The sequence below is a fragment of the Anneissia japonica genome, unplaced genomic scaffold (genome assembly GCF_011630105.1).
Source record: "Anneissia japonica isolate Jap-2015-1 unplaced genomic scaffold, ASM1163010v1 scaffold1594_len1068242_cov183, whole genome shotgun sequence".
Lineage (NCBI taxonomy): Eukaryota > Metazoa > Echinodermata > Crinoidea > Comatulida > Comatulidae > Anneissia > Anneissia japonica.
Window position 1 is genome coordinate 1,008,722 of NW_022722535.1, and position 482 is coordinate 1,009,203.

Consider the following 482-nt stretch of genomic DNA (forward strand, 5'->3'; position numbering starts at 1 on the left):
GTTTTAAACGTATATTTTTGTGATTAAATACAACTTTTGATCGATGTATCCTTGACTTTCATTTGTTTAACTCCAGCCAGGTTTAGCGATTTACCTAAATATCATTTCGCAATTTGATGCTGTATACTCAATACCGGGTACGTCTCTCAGAATATTGTTTCGATAGTTAAATGTGTATGCTGAAAAATCCTTAACCTTATAATACCTGCTATTGATGGCGATCAGTTATATTATTACAGTATAGGCCTATTGCATTCTTAGTTCTAACTTTATCGCAATGTACTAACAGAACAAATGTTAACCATTGTCAATAAGATTAAAGAATATATTTTTGTTGTAATGATTCTTTGTTATATAACCATTTTTTAATCGTTAATAAGATGAAATATTATTAGCCATAAGATTTTTGGTAAAAGTTAACCAAGTCTATGCCTCAGACAGCAAAATGTGGTTTTAAGGTATGTATGTATGTATATATATAT